This window comes from Ailuropoda melanoleuca, chromosome X (genome assembly GCF_002007445.2).
Source record: "Ailuropoda melanoleuca isolate Jingjing chromosome X, ASM200744v2, whole genome shotgun sequence".
In the NCBI taxonomy this organism is placed as follows: domain Eukaryota; kingdom Metazoa; phylum Chordata; class Mammalia; order Carnivora; family Ursidae; genus Ailuropoda; species Ailuropoda melanoleuca.
The window spans coordinates 32,478,566-32,501,915 of NC_048238.1; the positions used below are offsets into that span (position 1 = coordinate 32,478,566).

A 23,350-nucleotide genomic window follows, 5' to 3' on the forward strand; every position below is an offset into this window, starting at 1 on the left:
TGTTTGGTGACGTGGGTAAGCCACCAAACCAACTTGATGCTGCTCTACCTTAAGTAGTTCATGTCACTGTAGTTTTTTTTATTGTTGCTGTTGATTTTGTCATTGCAGATATTGCTGTTACTTGCTGCGCAAAGCGTTCCTCATTGATCAATCTGAAAAAAGTCACTTATGCCATTAACATTTCAGCCTTAATAATCTTAACTTGTCAGACCTTGCAAGGCCTGGGCAGAATAGGTCCATTCTGATTGTGATTAGGGGGTAGAATAAGAAAGAGGCAAAATAAAAAATGATCACCGTGGGGAAGGAAGGTTGTTGGGCACTAGGGAAGAAATAGTACCTGAAGAACAAAGAGAAGAAAAAACAAAGAGGGAATTCAGAGTACACATTTTGCCCTTATGATTGAACCTGGAGCAATCCTGAGTACAACCTTAAGAAAGAATGATTTTGGGGCGCCTGGGTGGCACAGTGGTTAAGCGTCTGCCTTCAGCTCAGGGCGTGATCCCGGCGTTATGGGATCGAGCCCCACATCAGGCTCCTCCGCTATGAGCCTGCTTCTTCCTCTCCCACTCCCCCTGCTTGTTGTTCCCTCTCTTGCTGGCTGTCTCTATCTCTGTCAAATAAATAAATAAAATCTTTAAAAAAAAAAAAAAGAATGATTTCACTCCTGTGGAATTTAAGGAACAAAACAAAGGAACAAAGAATACAAAAGAGATAAACAAACCCCAGACTCTTAAGTACAGAGTGTTCACTGGTGGTTGCAGGAGGGGAGGGGAGTGGGGGGATGGGTGCAAAGTAGGTGAAAGGAATTAAGAGTACACTTGTCTTTTTCTTTAAACAATGGATGGGTTATTTAATTAGGTTTTTTGTAAGAAATTTAGAACACCAATTTGTGAGGGTAAACTCCGTTTGTGAGAGAAAATACAGAGCAAGGTATCCCTGGAGCTGAGGAACAGCTTTCATTTGTGGCAGGATTTGCGAGTCCACAGATCAACCTTGCACTGCTCCGTAATCTCTTATTTCTCTTGCTCTGTGTTGAAGATCTCACTTTCCTGGTGTCTGGGTTCATGCATCTTCTTCTTGAAGTGAGAAGCATCAGTGAGAAGTTTGAGGATTTTCCCACCCCGATATAATTTTGGTGGAGGTTGGCAATGACAAATCTGTGTTGTGTTCTGTGCAGAGGAGCGCGATTGAGGGCCAGAGGTCCGGTGACAAGTAGGAAACCACGGCTCAGCTGCTTCAGGAAAACCACCCGCTTGCCTCTGTGGTGCCCAGTGAGGATGGTCACACTGGTCCCAGGAGTGATGCATTTTCCAGTTTTCTCACATGCTAATGGGAAGGTCTTTCTACCCTGGCTCAACAGCTTTCAAGGCACATCTTGAGTAGGATAAAACCTAGGCATTTTGTGAAGTTTAACCACTCAAGTCCCACTGTTCTTGTCAGCACCAACTGGTTCTGTGACTGTAGCAAGAACTGGATTAATCCTGGATTTATCTCCTTAATACCTCCTCTCGTACATAGCCTTTCTGGAATGCATATCCTATTGGGAATATCTAATTCCTTTCACTGGGACAGTGTTTTGGCTGTAGTGGGGCCTCCCCTTCTTTGGCATTTTAGCCTTGAGGTTACCCTTCTTAACCTTGCCACCAGTGTCAGCCTTCTTGGCTTCTGGTTTCCTCTCTTTGGCATCTGACTTCTCAACTTCTTCACCCGCCACCTTGCAAGATGGGAAAGAACAAGAGTACACTTATCTTGATGAGCGCTGAGAAATGTGTAGAATTGTTGAATCATCCTATTGTACACCTGAAACTGACATTATACTATATGTTAATTATACTTGAATAAAAAGTGGAAAGAAAACAAAAATGTAGTGTTTGATTTATAATTTATTATTTGCTATTTAATATCCTGATTACATGTGAACTGTGGCAGATTTTTAATTTCACCCTGGATCCATCATGTTCTATCGATGGTAGCTTGAATGATTAGAGCATGGAAATCAATCTTAGGACTGGTCTTAAGTATAGATCTTTAGAAAAGAATATCTGTTGTAAAAAAAAAAAAAGTAAAAATATGAGTGGTGATTTTTACTATTTTGGGCTATTGATTATTAATGATCCCAACCTTTTTTGAGTTTTTAGAAAGTCTTCCATCAGTGCCTGCTTTAAATCCTTGAGGAATGCCATTTTAATGAGGTTGGAATTTCAAAAAAAAATTAGAACACTTCTTTCAGTAGTTTGAGTTATATATACCTTCCTCTTGCCTTTCATCCTTCTCTCTATTTAAAGAAATACCAGTTATGGCTTTGGTCATACTCTTGCTCTTGGTTAAGTTATATGCTGGTGTGACTTTCCATTAGCACCTGTTCTACTCTATTTCTTACTTAGAGAAAACTTGACAAATGTGAATTTCAAAGATATCACTGTATTCTGTTTATTTTAAGGAATATTTGCTCAAAATATTTTCAAAGGAGCTGTTTTAGGTAGGAAGATTTTCAAGTATCATTTGATAACATATTTGAATTACTATGTTTCAGAAAACCATGTAAAGCAGAGCAGATCCTCATTTACTTTTACCCTTCTGAAGATTTGGTGTATGTTTTCAGTTGTCAGAATTTATATTTAGAATTCTGTTTATAACCAGGAGGTATGTAATGCTTTCCTAGAAGAAATTCAGACCAGCGTATTGCTATTTTGGTGGCTCTCATAGTGATTGAAATTACCTTTAATGTGTGAAGTGTATTCAGTTGTTCATCTAAGAGAATAGCTTACTTAAGAATAGTTTTATTACAGAGGTTAATAATTTACTATGTACTGAATATTGACTTTGACTAAAATTAATTACTTTTTCTGAGAACTTTTTAGGGTATGATAGTGTAAAAATATTTGGAAACATACTTTGGTTTTGTGTGGTGATTTTCAGGTGTATTGAAGTTTTTGAATTGTTTAATCAGTGGTACACATGATGGAAATTACACATCCAACACGTAATACTAATTTTACTTTTATAAGAATTACTGAAGCTGATTCTGTGGAAAAGAGCCTGAGTAGAACAATAACCATGGAAGAAATTGGAATAGGTAGACATTGACCTGATCTGGGAGGGTAGAAAGGTTTTCAAAGGAAAAAAACAAGTTATGGATCCATAAAGTAAAAAAAAATCATTGTGAGTAACCAAAAGTTTTAAAGTTTGATGCATCAGTATACACCAAAGAAAAATGGCATCTAACAGGCCCAGTTTTCTTCTTACTAAATAATTGCTTAGGTGTGAAAATAAATGCAAACTCCCAGCCTTGCAGCTTTTGCACTTAAAGAGAAAGAGAGATTTTTAAAGCTATTTAGGGGGTAGGATTTATAGATATGTTAGGGTTCTAGGAGACATAGACTTATGTATTTTATATATATGAATATGTGTACATATGTAAATGTATATATATGTATACACACAGGCATATACAAAATATACATTTTACTATATATGTGTATGTATATATGATATATTATAAGGAACTGGTTCATGTGACTGTGGAGCCTGAGAAGTCCAGACCCTGAAGAGCCAGTGGTACCCTGAAGTTCCATTCTCAGTCCAAAGGCCTGAGAACCAGAACAGCTGATGGTATAGATTCCAGTCCATGTCCAAAGGCAGAAGAACCCTTATGTTCTAGCTTGAAGACTATCAGGCAGAGAGAATTCTTTCTTACCCCATCTTTTTTTCTATTCAGGTCTTCAAGGGATTGGATGTTGCCCACTCACAATGGGAAGGACAATCTGCTTTATTTAGCCTACCAAGTCAAATGTTAATCTTATTCAGAAACCCTGTCACGGATTCACCCAGAATAATGTTTAACCACATATCTGGACACCCTGTGGCCCACAGTCAAGTTAACACTTAAAATTAACCACCACACAGGACTTAGTAATTGACTGGTAAAGGAAAGTGTGAAATCTAAGTGGGATCCCAAGTTTCTGAATGGGGCAACTAGATTGATCATATTACTATCTTGCCTTCATGTCATCAATATCAAATATACTTAAAGAGCCTAGGTGAATCAATGGATTTATTTCAGTGGTAATTTTTTAAATCATATGTATTAATAGCAAGCAAGAAATTATATAATTTGAGGTTAAGAGGAGAGAATATTAGAGGAGTGTTTTAATAAACATGTTTTATGTATTTTATGTAAAAAAGTTGTATGTATTTTACCACACTATTCACTCATTCCTTCATTTACTCATTAAATATTTGTTGAACACTTTTTATGTGTCAAGCTGTCATGGCCAAGGGCATGGATAGAGAGAGAGGTAAAGAATTTGGGCTGAACATTTAACATCCTGATGGCTATGTGGGTGCTGGATATGAGGAGGACAAGACTGGAAGTTAGGAGACTATTGCTGTACTTCAGAAGTGATAAGAGTCCAGGGCATTGGCAGTAGGAAAGGAGAGGAGATGGTGAATTCGAGAAGTGTTCATAGACTGGAGATGGTTGTAACATGGAGGCCAGATTCAGGAGGAAGAGTCAAGGATGACTGTAGGCTTCTAGTTTGTCTGACGGAGATATAGGAGGAATAATGATGGGTTCAGTTTAGAAAACATTGAGTCTGAGGCAGGATGATCATGTACTTAATCATTCAAATCAGGACACTTTTGAAAATATGAAAGATTGTTATTAATAATTATGCCACGGGTAAACCTGTCCTGAGACTGACCTCAGGAAAACTGGTTGATCGTCATTCCATAGTAAGTAATCAAGGTGAAGTTTGTTAGCATCAAGTTGATACTTGAGTGTGAAAGACAAGGGGGAGATCTGGTGTGGTGATGAAGACTTGGGAGTCATCAGCACACAGTGCAAAGTTTGAAAGCCAGAGCTCAGTTGAAATCATCCAAAGGAGCATATGTAGAATGAAGTGAATAGAGTGAGAAGAGGATAGGAGGTTGGAGTAGATGATGGATGGGGAGCTTGAGAACAAATAAGAATTGACTTATACCAAAAGACGAGAATTTTAAAGGATCAAGTAATCATATCAGAACAGAGTCAGAGTCAGGACTGGCTTTGGGTGTGACTGAAACCAGGAATTTGAACATGGTCAAGTTTTTTTTTCTGTCAGATTCTATATATATTCGCTTTTTTTTTTTTTTGGTCAGGCTGGGTGAGCCTTTGAGGCTAGATCCGTGGTCTCAGGTACCTCCAGGCTCATATTCTTTTAGCTCCAAAACCAGAAAGAAAAGAGCTTTTCCTTGATCACTCCAAATACAAAATAATCCTGAGGAAGGCTCTGATTGGCTGAGTATAAGTCACGTGCTCATCCCCGTACCAATCAATGTGGCCAGGTGCTATGATTGGCAGCCCCACCATAACCACAAAGAAAGGGAAGTTTTGTTATCAGAAGAATGAAGAAAAATGTACTGGGCAGAAAGAATCAACTGATATCGTCCACCGTGGAGATTGGAAAGTATTACAGAGGCACAAAGGTCAAGGGTGCAGGAAGTCTTAAGAAGGAGGAATTAAGTACAACTTCAAATGCAGTAAACAGGTGCAAGAATATAAAGACTGACCTAGCCCATTTGTATTTGACAGTTGGGATTTATTATAGCAGTTGCAGGAGAGCAGTGGGGTAAAAGATGATAGCAATTTAAGAAGTGAATAGAAGATGGATTGGACACAGAAGGTGTAGACAAGCATTTCAATAAATTTAATAAATGTGAAAAGAGACCAACAGGACAGCAGATCGATGGCAATGTATGAGTGTTCTACACTTGTTCATAGGCTAAGGTTTAGGAATAGGTAAAACTGGAGAGACTGAAGTTAAGAGCGTGTTTGCTGGAACAATGCTGTGGAGGAGGGAAGCGGTCAAGGATAAAGAGACTAGATTTGAAAACGAGGAAAGACATTTGATCCTAGTGAGGAGGTGCAGCTGAGAGTAGACCTGGAAAAGTTAAAGGAAGGGAAGTACATTGAGAGGAAAAGCTTTCTTCTGAGAGGGAGGACATCAGGGCCTGAGTAGTGAGCCTGAGAGCAGCACTGGAAAAGTCATTGAAGGCACTGGCTGCAGGACCTGACCAAAGATGAGGGAAAGAGTTCACAGCTGATTCTGGGGCCTAGATGATTTGTAGACCATGAGTTTGTCTCATTACTAGTCTGCAGAGCTGTGCAATTTTCTCCAGTTGTCCTGGATGTGGATTTGAAGAAGGCAGATTGAGCCAGGGTTGGAACTTTAATGAGATCCCATAAATGGAGACAAAATGTTCTCCTCAAGGAAATGTAACAGTTTTAGAGTCAAATGCAAGGTCTTAAGAAATAAACAAGAACAAGAAGGGAATTTTGTTGTTGTTCTGGTGTTTTGTCATGGTAATGGTAGACCTCTCCGTGAGATTGCGTGATAGTCTATCTTTGCTTTGAATTTCTGTTGTGATGAAGAGTTTGTAATTCTCAGACCATGGGGGAATAAACTGAACCTTAGCAGATGTTTCACAGTTTGCAAAGCTGACCTCATGTAGTGTGTTTCGTGTTGCGTTATGTTTCTGATAGTTATCCTCTTCCTTCCCACCCCGACTACATACACACAGATAGACGTTATAGCAACATTGTGTCCAAAGCCCTCTTGGTCAGTATCACTGTGAAGCTCTATGGAGTTGATCAAGACCATTGTAACTATTTAAGTGTCAGGGTATAACTTCAGGTTTCCAAGTTTCAGGTCGTTATGCCATATGAGAAAAAGAGATTTATCAAAACTGTAAGACATAAACCTTTATTCAGTGATACTGAAAGTCTTAGAGGTCATTGAAACAAAGTCTTATCAATACCTGGAAATATTTTATGGCATAGTGTAAAGAACACGGAATTCCTTTATAACAAATGCAATATGAGATCCAGGGCAAATGAGTCTTTCCCTACCTGAAATTGGGGTACAGTTTTTTTCTTATATACCTCACAGAATCGTTATAAAAAATAAAAGAATATAACAAAAACTTTTAAAATAATAAATGAGATCATAATTTATTGAGTAATACTTTTTGTTGACATCATATTTATATTCATTTGGCACCAGAGCATAGATTATTTAGAAACTGTTGATTACACATTGGTCTCTTTCCAGGGAACTTAGAGGAATAGTATAAATTGGTTACCCACTATATGTAATTTTGTTTAAAAATACCTAAATTCTCCAGACTTCTTTTTTAAATTTATGTAACAGATTTTAGCAGTTGAGAGACAAGGATTCAAACTATTTACTGCATTTGTAAAATTAGTGAGGTGGATGACTGGAATCATCTTCTACCACCATCTGTATCTGTTTATCCTGGAAAATATAATTAGACTAACATCTTTTAGTTGTTTCTGTCCTTGTTAGAATTAAGAGATGCTGGCCTCGAACTTTTTAAGTACAGAGGAATTGCTCACATCTTCTTAGTTGAACCTCACCTTTAGCCAGTAATTTCCTGTCTAATCAGTGTCAGGAGGGTCTTAGATTTCAAGTAAGTAAATTTATGATTACTTTTCCCCATTATTATTATATAATTGTATATAATTATATATTGTTATATAATTGTAGCTAGAGTGCTCAGAGTTGCTGATTCTTGTTTATACTCAGTACAGTTTGGGGTACCTTCCTAAAAATCTGTTCTTAAGTCATTTTATTTATTGATTGATTAAAAAAATTTTTTTAAATTTATTTGTCAGGGAGAGAGAAAGAGTGCACAAGCAGAGGGGTGGCAAGCGGAGGGAGAAGCAGGCTCCCTGCTGAGCGAAGAGCCCAAAGTGGGACTTGATCCCAGGACTCCAGGATCATGACCTGAGCCAAAAGCAGATGTGTAACCAACTGAGCCACCCAGGCACCCTTGTTCCTAAGTCATTTTAAATGGGATAGAGAAGTTTACTGTTAAAGTAAATTGAGTGTGAAACCTTTTATGAAGCAAATAACCACTTAATGTGCATGTCCAAAGTTTCATATATCAGGTTTTCTTAAGATTTTTTTTTCATTTAGATATGTAATTTTATCTTAAGGTACATCTATTTGTATTATATTTGAATTGGAGAATTTCTTTTATCTAAGCAATGGTTCACTTTGTAAATTACAGTGAAATAGTGCTCATAAATCCCTCGTTTTTAACAATGGGTTTTTATTTTAGGACTGTGTTGAGGGCTGTTTACACTGATTTTATTCATAACCAGCTTTATGATAACCTTAAATGCTGCTTTTTGAAAAACTGTACATCTTAAAGGTTCACTACCCTAAAATTTGCATTTTTTAAGAAAATCAGACAATTGAATAGTTTCTTCAGATGGAACCCATAAATGATTGTTTTAAAAACAACTTCATTGGGGCGCCTGGGTGGCACAGCAGTTAAGCGTCTGCCTTCGGCTCAGGGCGTGATCCTGGCGTTACGGGTTCGAGCCCCACATCAGGCTCCTCTGCTATGAGCCTGCTTCTTCCTCTCCCCCTGCTTGTGTTCCCTCTCTCGCTGGCTGTCTCTATCTCTGTCAAATAAATAAATAAAATCTTTAAAAAAAAAACAGCTTCATTGAAGTCTACTTTATATACAATAAAATTCACCAATTTAAATTGTACAGTTAGAGGAGTTTCAACAAATATATGCAGTAATTTAATCACCACGAACAAGATATAGAACATGGCCATTACTTTGGAAAGGTCCTTCCTGCCAATTTGCAGTCAATCCTCTCCACCCCAGCCCCTGGTAACTGCTGGTTTGCTTTCTTTCATCACAGTTTTGCCTTTTCTAGAATTCTGTGTACATGGAATCACACTGTATGTGGTCTTTTGTGTGTGGCTTCTTTCACTTTATATGCTTTTGAGATTCATCCATGTTGTTACTTGCATAATTGGTTTGTTCCTTTTCATTGCCGAGTTGTGTCCTGTCGCATAGATCTATCGCATTGTGTTTACCCATTCACTGCTAGGTAGACATTTGGTTGTTTCCAGTTTGGGGCTATTATGAATAAAGTCTGGGGCTGTTATCATTGGAATACAGGTATTTCCATGGACATATATTTTCATTTCTCTTAGATAAATACCTCTTAGTGGGATTCTGTGCCTTATGGTACTGTAAGGTTTAGCATTAAAAGAAACAGCCCAATTGTTTTCCAAAGTGGCTATACCATTTTTCATTCCTAGCAGCGAAGTGTGAAAATTTGATTGCTAACATATGGTACGGTCAGTCTTTTTAGTTTAAACCATTGCTGTAGGTGTGTGGTGGCATCACATTATGGTTTTGTTTTTCCATAATGAATAGTGGTGTTAAACATGTTACCTTGTGCTTATTGGCTGTACGTATAGCTTTGGTAAAGCATTTGTTCACACAGTTTGCCCATTTTAAAAAGTTCGTTGTTTTTTTTCTATTATGGAGTTGTAAGATTTTTTTAAAAAACATGTTTTGGATACAAATCCCTTATCAGCTAAATGTTTTATAAATAATTTTCTTCCTGTTTGGCTTGCTTTTTAATTTTCTTAAGAGTATGTTCTTATGACTACAGATTTTAAATTTTGATGACGTGCATTTTGTCATTGTTTTTTCTTTTGTGGTTCATGCTTTTTGTGCCCTAAGAACTCTTTGTCTAACCCAAAGTCACAAAGATTTTCTGTGTTTTTCTAGAAGTGTTATAATTTTAGCACTCATATTTAGGACTGCTACTCATTTCCAGTGATTACTGTATATAGTAGAATGCAAAGTTTGAGATTTTTTTTTTCCATATGGGTATCGAATTGTTCAAACACCAATTGTTGAAGACTGTCCTTTTCCCACTGAATTAATTTGGCATATTTGTTGAAAATCAGTGGAGTGTGTGTGCATGTGTGCGTGTGTGTTGGTGGGTTGTGTTTCTGAACTCTCTAGGTCCCTAGTGTAAATGTAAAGTAGTTTCTGAGCTGAGAAGACTTTGTAAATAACTCATCTTCACCATATTTGTTCTCTGTGCCAAGTCTGCATCTCATATATATTTCTGTCCCTGGGTTTACATAATACAATGTAATTATTTGTTTGCATAGTTATCCGATCTAGTAACTTATGAGCTTCTTGAGGGTAAGGACAGTGTACTCTTCTGTGTTCTCATGTGCTAACACTGGGCACGTAAACAGACATCAAAATATAGTTGTTGGATTAAAATAAACAATATGGAGATTAGAGTGTTACATATTTTACCTACATGAGTGTAATTGGAGTTCTTTTTGTAAAATCTAAGCAACTTTTCTTACTTTGTTAGTTGTCAAGTATTGATACATAGCACCAGCGTCAGTGTTTTTCCTGACATCATGGACAGCTTAATTTTGACCAATTGGTTAAGGTTTCCTTCTTAGAATCTGTTCTTTGACCTGATAGTAAAAACAACTCATATCTGTTAGTGTATGTCAGTCACTGTACTAAAGGCCAACATGTATTATCTCATGTAACATTCGGAACAAACACACTATCGCGATGCTTATTTTACAGACGAGGGAACAGAGTTGCTCAAGGTCATGTATATGATCAGTGGCAGAGAGAATGCCGGTACCGCCTCACTGAAACAGCATGCTATAATCATCGCGTGGCTTCATCCAGGAAGCTGCAGTTGTAAATTGATCTCCATCTGAATTAAGTGTTGTCAGTCCTTGGGGTCTGAAATATGGCACAATAATCCTTGCTAAAAAGTAAGGTGCTGAATTTATTGTCTTTGAATATACATGCAGTTATTTTCTCAGGCAGAGTTAGTCATTTCAAATCCTATTTCTCAGTGAGTAATACCAAATGGCTTTTACAGCTTGCTCAAGATAGTACAGAAAGTGTTATGATGTGATATTTAGCCTGACATTTCCCCTTTAGATAGACAGTCCTTTGGGCATGAAAGTTGTTTGTCCTCTTGAGCCTGGTTTGAAATACAAGTGCCACAGGGCCGAGTCCCTCCTAATCAACTAATACCTCATCTATTTGCTTACCTTAGACTTTATAAACAGAAACTGGAAGCAGGATATACATCTGGGTAGAGAATGGAGCACTTTGGGAAGGATGGGTCTTACAAGAAAAAAAAAAAAGCCTGAGTGTATCTGTAGTTGGTACCTCATTTTTTCCTCCAACTCCAACTCTAATACAGACCCAAATCCCAGCCCTTCTCAACTCCAATTTTTCTGATAGGCATGAGTTTCAAACCCGTTTGCTCTAATCCCAGGACTGGTGCTTCTTACGCTATCCCAAGACTGGGAGTTCTTGTATCTTGCTCCCCTTCTCAATACGGCACCCATCATCTTTGAGAATTTCTCCGCACTTTCCTTCTTTACCACACCAGTCTCTGAAGTCTGGCTTCGTGGTGATGCATTCCTTTTAATACTTAGGATGGTGATAAGAGGAGTAGCCAAAGGTAACTAGAGAGCATTCACCATCTTCTATGTGCCTCAGATTGCATTTATCTTCTTTAATCTTTACAACTAGGTGAAGCACGTTCCGTTATCACCTCCATTTTATACATTTGAGAAATTTGAGGCTGGTATGCTTAGGTTTCTTGCCAAAGGTCACATGGCCCGTAAATGGTAGAGAGGGCATGAACCTACCTTTCTTTGATGGAGGAATGAGTACCTCGAATCACTACCTCATAACGTCTCACAAAAACCCCGAGAATGCCTCAGAAATGGATCTGGGACCAGTTTTTGAGCCAAACAGAACATAGCATTATAATAATCATAACTTTTGTGTCATCCATTCTTGTTCATAAAGCACCATTATATCCGTTATCAGGATATGAGTCATATGCTGCCATTGTTTTGTCAATGATGCTACTTTTGCAGCTTAGCAGGAATGTTAGGAAGACATTGGGGAATTTAGGAAGTGTCTTCTGCAGGAGTAAGAAGAGGAATCTGATAAGATGACCTTGGGATGAGTGACAAGATCAATTTCTTTGCAATTGCAGTACTTTAATGGGATACCTCCCTTCATTGCTTTGAAATGAATAGACTCAGCTTCTTGACTAAATGATAGGGAACTTGAGAGATAATAATTTCATTAAATTTATTTCTGGCCCTTCTGATTCAGAATGCGTCAGTTGATTTAGAACATTTTTTCTCAGGCGGATTTATTCTCATGTCCCCAGCACATCTGTATGGTTCACCTGAAGGCTAAAGGATGAAATGGACAGTCTGTGATAGAACTTTGTAAGATTCAAAACAAAAACGAAACCAAAAAACCACTAAGCATTTACAAGTCCTGTGTTCTAATTCTGCCCTTTCATTACCTACCTATGTAAGTTGGAACACAAATATCTCTGAATGCCACTTTCCTCACCTACTGAAACGATGATTAGATAACAACTAAAGGCCCTTCTAAATGTTTTGAGTTCAAATACATTCCTAATGTTTCCGAAAGTTATCTAATCTTTATTTGTAGTAGATGCCTTACATCAATACCTGCTGAAGAATACCATAGAACAGTGATTCTCAAACATTTTGGCCTTGAACCTGTTAAACATTATTAAGGACCTCAAAGAGCTTTTGTTTATGTGGGTTCTATCCATCAATATTTACCAGATTAGAAATTAAAGCTGAGAAACCTTTAAACATAACACAAAAACACATGTTCCATTAGTTGTCAGAGTGATGGCATCATCGCAGGTCATGTAGCCTCTGGAAAATTCCACTGTGCACTCATGAGAAAGTGAGGGTAAAAAAGGTAAATAAAATCTTGGTATTACTATGAAAATAGTTTTGACCTCAAGGACTTACCGAAAGGGTCTTGGAGATCTCTAGGGGTTTTTGAACCACATTTTGAGAAATGCTGCCACAGAACTTATGTATTTAACTTCTTTATGAATGAAAGCAGATTGATGTTTAGATTATCCAGTTCACTATTACCTGCCCCACATCCATTCTTGGTTCTTCTCTCAGTTGTGGGTTAACATATTAACAGGACAGGTCTTGTTCAAGAACTATTTCATAACAGTGTTCTTCATCTCTTCTCTGGACATCAGAATCCAGACCTCAGTTGTTGGTTGGATCCAAAGGTTTTGTTAATACTTGAAGGAGTTCCTTTAAGATTTTATAATAATAACTGGAGGATTAATTTGAAAAACATAAACACATGTTGTGAGATAAACAAAATAGTATGCACTACATAATTTGAGAAAAATTTAGATATAACAAATTAGAGAGTGTGGTTCTAGTATTAACATCCAATTATACTGTAGTAGAAATGGGTGAAACCAACAAAATAAAAGAGAAATGTCTCTTTGGTTCATCTTAAAATTTTCTTCTCTTTTAGTCATCTAGGTTCTAAGTCATCTATTAATGCTGTGCACCTCCCCGCCACTGGACTGTTCGTTTCTGCATGTAAAGGATTTTCTGTTAGTTTTAGAGGATTCTCATTCTTTCTAACATGGAGTTAGAGTAACTTGGAATAATTGCTTGGAGTTCAAACTTGGATTCCAGAGTTTTTCCAACTGTAATTTTATTATTCTAGCTGCGTTTTTCTTAACATTCCCTTATGCAAATGTGTTAATGTTCGAATGTAGTGAAGCTCACTGTCCTTTAAAATTGCCTGCAGTGGGTTACTGGAGAATGACCTCAGTCTCCTGTCTAGTAGGATGGTACAGCGGTATGATACATCTTGGCTTTTTGTTGGAAAAGAGCAATCTGAGGCTGAATATCCCTGATCAAAAGTCTTCTCCAATGCTGAGTCAGTGCCCTTAATTTCTTTGTCATATTATTATCCTTCCTTAGCAGGTACTATTGGGTACTATTGATGCTTCACCCCTAGCGCCTCAATACTTACTATTCCCGTACGGGCCAAAGGTGTCTTATTGTAAGCGTGTGTGATTCTCTGGGAACTTTTCCTGGCTGTAGATGTGTGCTTTGGAATATAGGGATAGCCAAAAAAAAAAAAAAAAAAAAATTCTACAGACGTAAAGCCCGCAGAAACAGCTCAACTAATGCTAGGTAGGAGTTTGTGGATAAATACCTCAGCTCCCTCACTTTCCATTGAAACAATTCTGAGACATGTTCTACACAGTCTCCTCTATGTCTCCAGTGGAACTGAGCCCCAGTTGCCCATAGCCAAAAGCAGCTCATTAATGTACCTTGCACTGGGTTTCTTCCCTTTTCTGACTCACCACTGGTGTTCCCCGGGATCACCTCCCAATTTCACTCAAAGCCATGTCTCAGAGTCTGCCTTGAGGTCATCCTAGACTAAAATACACCACCCCAAACCTGTTGTTTTTCCCTCTTTTTAGTGTTCCATATCCCCTTCTAGACTATCTACATCAACACTTCTTGCTCCATATAGCACTAGTACTAATATTTAATCTAGGGCTGGTCCCTGTTCCATGGTAGCAGCTGGAGTTTACAGGCAGTTGTGTTCTGGTAAATGTTTAACAACCAGATCCCCCTATAAACTCCCTCATTTATAGCTTTTGTTGATTACTGTGGTATATGCGATCCTGCTCTGGCTGATTCCAAGCTACCAATATGATGTCACTGAACTCAAGGTTGAGAAGGGATGTACAGAGTTGACTCCAGTGAACCCATAAAAGCTGCCTTTGGCACACCATTGTTTACCGGGGTAAACCGTCACAAAATGGGGTGCTGCAGAGATGAGTGTTTGACAGAATTTCTGAATGCTAGAGTGTAAATATCAACCAGTCATATTCCTTCATGGTATAGATGAGGACTTTGAGGGCCAGGGAAGGAAGGGATCTGTCCGTTACCTTACACAGTTAGTTAGGGAGACCAAAAGTCAGGGCTTTGTGGTTTTTGCCCATTGGTACAGTTGATAAGGAGCAGAGAGTTTGGGTCATAGGCACAACAAAAAAGATGTGATTTTCCAAGTTTGGTGATAATGGTGAAATGTGTGTTGAGGGTGTAGGATCAACTAGGAGATAGGGTTGGGTAAGGGAATATGTGTCTAGTGCCTTAATAGGTTGTTTTTCTACTTCCCTTCCATACTTCAATAAATATTTATTGATTGCTTCTGATATGCCTGGAATGATGTTAAGTTTGGGAATTCAACATTGAACAAAACAAAACAAATTCTACTCCTGAAACCAATATTGTACTGCATGTTAACTAAACAAAATGTAAATTAAAAAAACAGTTCCTATCGTCACACATTTTATGTACTAGTAGGAAGAAAGATGCTAAACTATTAACTGCAAGTATAATAAATATTAAGAAAAGAGAAGTACAAGGTATTCTGTGTTAATGGAGACCTGACCTAGTCTAGAACTTCAGAGGAGGAGGGTTCTAGGGAAAGCAGACACGTGTAGGGCTCAGAAAGACTGATTTGCAGAGTCAGATTAAGGGCAGAAAAACAGCACTGGAAGTATAACAAGATAGAGAAAATTAAAAGAATTCTCAGACTACTGTATATGATTGTAAGGAATATTTAACTTGCTATTTGGGGTGGGCTGGGTTTGGGGAGTGAGAGATGAGGAGTCACTGAATGGATTTAACCAGGGAAGCAGCATGCCTTTGTGTATGTTTTTAAAAGGATCCATCATTCCCACCAACCACTTGGAAAACAGTGTGGAGGTGCCTTAAAAAGTTAAAAATTGAGCTACCCTATGATCCAGCAATTGCACTACTGGGTATTTACCCCAAAGATACACATAGTGAAGAGAAGGGCCATATGCACCCCAGTGTTCATAGCAGCAATGTCTACAATAGCTAAATTGTGGAAGGAGCTGAGATGCCCCTCAACAGATGACTGGATTAAGAAGATGTGGTCCCTATATACAATGGAATATTACTCAGCCATCAGAAAGAACGATTTCTCAACATTTGCTGCAACACGGATGGGACTGGAGGAGATTACGCTAAGTGAAATAAGTCAAGCAGAGAAAGACAATTATCATATGGTTTCACTCATTTATGGAACATAAGAAGTAGGAAGATTGGTAGGAGAGGAAAAGGAAGAAGAAGGGGGGGGTTAAACAAGGGGGAATGAACCAGGAGAGACTATGGACTCTGGGAAACAAACTGAGGGCTTCAGAGGGGAGGGGGGTGGGCGAATGGGATAGGCTGGTGATGGGTACTAAGGAGGGCACGTATTGCATGGTGCACTGGGTGTTATACGCAAATAATGAATCATGGAACTTTACATCAAAAACTAGGGATGTACTGTATGGTGACTAACATAATAAAAAATATTCTTAAAAAAATAAAAGGATCCATCATGATTATGGAGCAGAAAAGGAGCCAAGCTTGGATTAAACCAGGAGAGTCACTCTGGTATCTTTAAGATCCCACAAATATTAGTGGTAGTGATCACTCCAATAATTGCATGACACTTTTGTGGTTTAGCTTAGCAATTTGATGGGTAGATATAATGTAAATATTATCTATGATATTTTAATTTTATTTATACTTGCTAATCTGATTTCTAATCTTTACCCTAGTAGGTATCTGGTCATAGCACCTATAATTTAAAAAATAGTAACTGTAAAAATGCTGGGCATTGTTCTAAGTACTTTAAAAATATTAACTCACTTAATATGTACAACAACCCTACAATATAGGATCTGCACTTTTTCTTATTTTAATAAACTAAAACACAGAGAAGTAACTCGTGCACGCTTACCTAGATAATAAGTGGTAGAGATAGGATTCAAAACCTGAGCCTTCTCACTCTGGTGTCTGAATATTCTCCACTGTGCCATAATCGCTTTTTGTACTTTATCATCTATGTAGGTCATTCATTGTAACAAGTTCAACAATTCTATTCCCTTATTAAAGTAAATTCTCTTTAGCTCTGTGATTTGTCAGTTTGACTATATTTGTCTTATAACTTTGTTACTTGGTTGGAATAATTGAACTTCTTATTTAGATAATCAGAGCCTAGGGGCGCCTGGGTGGCCCAGTTGGTTGGGTGTCTGCATTTGGCTCAGGTCATGATCTCAGGGTCCTGGGATTGAGCCCCACGTCAGGCTCCTCGCTCAGCAGAAAGTCTGCTCCTCCCTCTCCCTCTCCTTCTGCCCCTAACTCCGCTTGTGCTCTCTCATTCTCTCTGTCTGAAATGGGTAAATAAAATCTTTAAAGAATTAAGAAAAAAAGATGATCAGAGTCTAATGTTTTTTTCCCCTCTCTTATGTAAAAAACCACATATCTGATATTATGGAGCAGGCACTGTTGTAAATTCTTTGCAAATACTAACTCATTATAACTCAGAGGCATGGAAAGTCATCTCCATTTTATGGGTGAAGAAACTGAGGCATCAAGAGTTTAATAAGGCCGAGGACACATAGATAATAAGCTAATTGAGAATCAAACCTAGGCAGTCAGGCGGAAGTGCCATACTTTTAACCTCTAGACTGCAGTCTTTCTTACCCAGAACAGTTTGTGCGTCCTAATCCTAAAGAATTCTAATTTGTTGAATGGTGAGAACGGGTGTTTCACCTTCCCAGACAAAATACTTTGAATTCTTCCTGTCTTTCCCAATAATACAATTTGGCACTTATGTGCACTGTTTTTTTCAGTTTGAGATAGGAAAGACATTAACAGTATTATTCTGAACTCTTACTATAAACTGCTGAAAGTTAGCTCTATAGCCTATAGTTCTTTAAACTTCCCAGAGACCCCAGGATGAAGGAGCCATTATAAATGCTCCATAATTTGCTTCTTTTTTTTTTTTTTAAGATTTTATGTATTTGACAGAGATAGAGACAGCCAGCAAGAGAGGGAACACAAGCAGGGGGAGTGGGAGAGGAAGAAGCAGGCTCATAGTGGAGGAGCCTGATGTGGGGCTCGATCCCATAACGCAGGGATCACGCCCTGAGCCGAAGGCAGACGCTTAACCGCTGTGCCACCCAGGCGCCCCCATAATTTGCTTCTTGATTGATTGATATGTCTTTGATTTCCATACTAGAACTGATATGCTGACAGTCTGCCTAATTTTAAGTCCTATCACATGAATAACAACAAAAGCCTCTATATTTCTTTATTAGATCTAAGTATGAATTGCAATGACTTCTGTTATAGTTCTTTTCATATCAAGCATATATGCTAGAAAATAGACGTCATCTTTAAAAAATTTTGTATTTAACTTTGTATGGAGTTGTAATGGCTTATAATTAAGGAAAATCACTTATCAATGTCATCCATCAAATTAGCTCTTCATCATCATTATTATTTCTTGAACAAACACGTGAAACAAGTGTGAATCTGCACCATGCAGTCTTGTGTCTTGATGGGCTCAGGTAAAAAGAATGTCATTTTAGCTTTAAATAACATATCTAGTTTTGGGAACGTTTTCAGATGCATTATCTCTTTTGATCTCTTCTGACATTTTATACTACTTTCACTTCATCGACGTAGTCTTTCCTATCTCAAACTGAACTCTAGGCGTGGTCTCAGTAACTGGAGAGGATGTGATGTGGGGTTGTACTGTAAATATGTCAGGTTGAGCTTCAACTCCATAAAATACAACCCTTTACATGCTGTCATAAAGGATAGCATGACTCATAGTATTTTTACAGGTGACTAATGCTTCACAGATGTGTGGTTGTTTGGTGATTACAATTACAGAGAATGACTTTGCCCCCTTTCCTGAATTTAATCTATTTCTTCCTTCTCCCTACTTCCCTTGAGCTTGGTTAAGATCCACTTTGACAATATAACTGTTTTCACTAGCCAGGTTTTTCAAATGGCCTCCTGGCTGGCTTTTGTTTTTCTTGTGGTTATTGTTGAACTACCCAATGGAAAAAATGAGCTGCTCGAGTTGAAGAACCATCCAGATCTTTTGGGGGAAAGGCACCCAACCAAGATCTCCTGGGTCACTTAATTATTTAGCAAACAGCATTGAGAGCCAGTAAGTTCTTGGCACTGAGTTTGGCATTAGATATTCAAAGATGAATAACGTTGACCCAACCTCAAAGGGCTCTTGGTCTTTGGGAGTTTGTGAAACCAGAGTGAGAAGTACTTGAAATTGATATCTGGATGTTCTACTCATCAGTTGTCTTCCATGTATAAACTGAGCAGTAAGGGAATTAATAATTATTAAATATTTAATATAAAATACATGCTTGCTAGGTATTATCTTATGTAGCTTCCCCCAATTTTTCAAGAAAGGTATTTTACAGATGAAACAGGTTGCAACAGCTGAGAATTAGAAAGTACAGAAATATCAATCAATGGAAAAAATGCTATTTTGTACCATGGATTAATATATAGCATCTCACGAACATCTACGTGCTAGGATGTGAGATGGGAAAATGCATAGAGTCTGAAACTTGGAACTTTAATGACCTTAAGTCCCTTTTACATTGGCATGGTTGACATCATCTGCCATTTCATGGCAGAGGGTCAATCAACTATTTCCAGCCATTCCAGTGACAGGAAATGTGTATAATATTTGAGATAGTCCATCCCATTTTTGAATTACTGTCATGGTAATAATGGGCATACATCTAATACCTGTGATTTCTACTTATGGGTCCCACTTCTGTTGCTAAAGCAACATAGAATTTTCTAATTGAGCAAATAAATACTTTTTGCCCTGTCCTAAAAGTGTGAATTGAAGACGGTTTTTGGCCTGCAAGGGAAGAAAACCTGCTGGTTGTCTGGATTTGCAGTATTTTGGCTCCTGGGATAGTTTTTTCCTTACTAAGTCTTGTGAACTTGTTTAATGTCAGTAGTCTCCTGATCTACTTTTAGTGTGCTGACAAGGATCACGTTTCTGAGCCTGGGCTAAGGATGAAATCCTTGAGATATTTTTACCAGAGTGATGACTGATACCCTAGGAGATCTCCCAGTAGCCACGCTATTGGGACTCTGGAGGGAACTCACCAGTCTGATCTTGCCACAGGGAACAGGAGCATTTTATGATCTTCTTTCTCCATCTCTTGATTGGGTTCAACATAGAATGCTATGGGAACAATTAGGAGGGCAGCTGGCTCACATTTGGTTGAGAAAATGTTTTCCAGAGTCAACAGCCATTAGAACTAATTTTATCTTATTTTTAAAAAGAATTTATTTATTTATTGGCTAGAGAGAGAGGGAGAGAGCGAGAAAGCATGAGTAGGCTGGAGGAGCAGAGGGAGAAGGAGAAGCAGACTCCCTGCTGAGCAAGGAACCCGATGTGGGGCTCGATCCCAGGACCCTGGGATCATGACCTGAGCTGAAAGCAGATGCTTAACTGACTGAGCCCCTCAGGCACCCCTAGAACTAATTTTAAAAGAAGAAGAGTTAGCCAGGCAAAGCTGGATGGTTGGGGGTGGGGGGCAGGGCACATCCTAAGAGAAGGAAGACTATGTATGAGGACACCGAGGCATGAGAGAATATGCCACATGTGAGCAATTGCAAAGGATTCAATATGACTTCTGAATTTAATGTTTTTTAACTTTATTGAGGTATTATTTATGTTCAGTAAGCTATCCATTTAAAGTTTTCAATTCATAAGATTTTTAAAAATTCACTTAATGTATAATGTATGTATAACAATGCGCATGTTTTAGCGTGCAGGTCTCTTTTTTTAAATTGTGGGAAAAAGCACACACCATAAAATTTACCATGTTAACTGTTTTTAAGTGTGTGGTTTGGTAATGTTACGTATATTCACATTGTAGTGTGCAATCTCTCGAATAATAGTAAACCAAACTCACTCAACCATCATAGGACTTTAACTAGAAAAATAATGCAGTATTACCCTTTATATTTTTGTAAGCCTTGGATTGAAAATATATCAGTAACGAGGACATTGATAAAATGGGACTCATAGATTGTAATCATTAAAGCAAATTATTTTTTTCTATCACCATCCCACTAAACTCAGTGGAAAATAGGCATAGCTCAGAGATATTGGGAGTTCAGTTCTAGAACACCATGGTAAAGCGGGTATCACAATAAAATAGGTCAAATGAATTTTTTGTTTTCCCAGTGCATATAGAAGTTAGGTTTACACTGTACCATAGTCTATCAAGTGTGCAGTAGTGTTCTAAGAAAACAATGTACACGTCTTAATTTAAAAAGTTCTTTATTGCTAGAAAATGCTTACCATTGTCTGAGCTTTTTGCAGATGGAGGGTCTTGCCTCAGTGTTGATGGCTGCTGACTGGTCAGGGTGGTGGTGGCTGGAGGTGGGGGCGGCTGTGGCAATTTCTGAAAATAAGACAAAAATGAATGCTGCATCGATTGACTCTTCCCTTCATGGATGATTTCTCTGTGGCATGTGATGCTGTCTGATAGCATTTCGTCTACAGAACTTCTTTCAAATTGGAGTCAATCCTCTCAAACACTCAGGCTGCTCTATCAACTAAGTTTATGGAATATTCTAAGTCCTAGGTTGGCATTTTAACAATCTTCACAGCATCTTCAGCAGTAGATTCCATCTCAAGAAACCATTTTCTTTGCTCATCCATGCAAAGCAACTCCTCATCCACTAAAATTTCATCAAGAGATGGCAGCAATTCAGCCCCATCTTCAGGCTCCACTTCTAATACTGGTTCTCTAGCTGTTTGCACCACATCTGCAGTGACTTCCTCCACTGAAGGCTTGAACCCCTTCAACTCATCCATGTGGATTGGAATCAACTTTTTCCAAACTCCTGTTCGTGCTGATATTTTGACCTTTTTCCCCATGAATCATAGATGTTCTTCATGGCATCTAGAATGGTGAATCCTTTTCAGAGGTTTTCAATTTACTTTGCCCACATCCATCAGAGGATTCACTATCTATGGCAGCTATAGCCTTATAAAATGTATTTCTTAAATAATAAGACTTGAAAGTCAGAATTACTCCTTGATCCATGGGCTGCAGAATGGGTGTGGTGTTACTGGCACAGAAACACTGATCTTGTTGTCCATCTCCATCAGAGCTCTTGGGTGACCTGGTGCATTGTCAATGGAAGGAATCTTTTTTTCTGAGCAGTAGGTCCCATTAGTGGGCTTACCATATTGAGTAAGCCATGTGTAAACGTCCCGTCATCCAGGCTTTGTCCCATTTATAGAGCAAGGGCAGAGTAGATTAAGCATAATTCGTAAGTGCTCTAGGATATTTGGTGTGGTAAATGAGTACTGCCTTCAACTTCAAGTCACCAGCTGCATTAGCCCCTAACAGGAGAATCAGCCTGTCCTTTAAAGCTTTGAAGCCAGGAATTGACTTCTGTGCTCTAGCTATGAAAGTCCAATTTCGTCTACACTGAAAATCTGTGGTTCAGTGTAGCTACCTTCAATGATTGTCTTAGCTAGATCTTCTGGAAGCCCTGCTGCAGCTTCTCCATCAGCACTTGCTGCTTCACCTTGGACTTTGATGCTGCAGAGAAGACTTCTTTCCTTAAACTCATGAACCAACCTCTGCCAGCTTCACACTTTTCTTCTGCAGCCTCCTCATCTCTCTCAGCCTTCATAGAACTGAAGAGAGTCGGGGATTTCTCTGGATTAGGCTTTGGTTTAAGTGAATGTTGTGGCTGGTTTGATCTTCTGTCCAAACCACTGAAACTTTGTCCAGATCAGCAAGAAGGCTGTTTCACTTTCTTATCATTTGTGTGTTCACTGGAGGAGCACTTTTAATTTCCTTCAAGAACTCTTCCTTTGCATTCACAACTTGGTTAACTGTTTGGCACAAGAGGCCTAGCTTTCAGCCGATCTTGGTTTTTGACATGCCTTCCTCACTAAACATATAATTATGTCTAGTTTTTTATTTAAACTAAGAGACATGCAATTATTCCTTTCATTTGAGCACTTAGAGGCCATTGTTGGATTATTAATTGGCCTAATTTCAATATTGTTGTGTGTCAGGGAATAAGGAGGCCTAAAGAGAGGGAAAGAGATGGGGAAATGGCCAGTCAATGGAGCAGTAAGGACACACACAACATTTATTGACTAAGTTTGCCATCTTATGTGGAAACAGTTTGTAGCACCCCAAAACAGTTACAATAGTAACCTCAGAGATCACTGATCACAGGTCACTATAACAAATATAATAATGGTGAAAAAGTTTGAAATATTGTGAGAATTAACAGAACATGACACAAAGACATGAAATGAGCAAATGCTTCTGGAAAAACGGCACTGTTGGACTTGCTCGACGTAGGGTGGCCAAAAGCATTCCATTTGTGAAAACACATTATCAGTGAAGTGCAATAAAGCAACATATGCTGGTAGTTTTTTTTCCTTGTCCAAAACGAAGTTTGAGCAGGCTTCACAACTTTTTTTCATCACTCGTAGATAACAGAAAATCTTGTCACTATAAGGCCATGGATACAGAATAATTTAACAAATTATTTGTGGCGAAGAAATTAGGTAGGACAGGCCATAATCAAAATGAAATTCCTTTGATTCTGTGTGAAAACCTTTCCCACACACTTTCTTAACAATATTTGACCCTGAGGAAAAATCTGAAGTAATGAGCAGTAAGTGAAGGCTGTTGTCCCTGGCCTCTGGAGAGGGTTCTCCA

The 23,350-nt window shown here is 38.4% G+C and overlaps 1 protein-coding gene and 1 pseudogene across 1 annotated transcript in view; one reads left to right on the forward strand and one right to left on the reverse strand.

The window, feature by feature from the left end:
* SYTL5 (synaptotagmin like 5) overlaps positions 1-23,350 on the forward strand; it is a 305,352-nt gene that overhangs the window by 113,961 nt on the left and 168,041 nt on the right. The gene's annotated exons all lie outside the window — the stretch shown is intronic.
* LOC100472237 lies at positions 875-21,471 on the reverse strand (annotated as a pseudogene).